Raw genomic sequence first — 281 nt, 5'->3', positions numbered from 1 at the left:
CGCCGGCCATAAAAGAAGGGACCTGCCATGACTTCCACGTCTGTAAGGAGGTGAATTCTGCCAACAACCACGCGGCAGGATGATAAACGAGTACCGTTCTAAGTTGCTAAGTTCGTGGTGTATTGAAAACCAACATACTATCATCCTCTTCACTCTTGGATCTGGTTAAAAGATTTACTTCTCTGTTATTTCCTGGGGAGAAGATGTTTGGTACCTATTTTTGAAAGAACTCCATCTGCTCCCCTCAATTCTTTTTTTTTTTTTTTTTTTTTTTTTTTTTT

Source organism: Lipotes vexillifer, unplaced genomic scaffold, assembly GCF_000442215.2.
Source record: "Lipotes vexillifer unplaced genomic scaffold, Lipotes_vexillifer_v1.1 scaffold1387, whole genome shotgun sequence".
NCBI classification, from domain to species: domain Eukaryota; kingdom Metazoa; phylum Chordata; class Mammalia; order Artiodactyla; family Lipotidae; genus Lipotes; species Lipotes vexillifer.
This window is presented reverse-complemented; position numbering follows the sequence as displayed.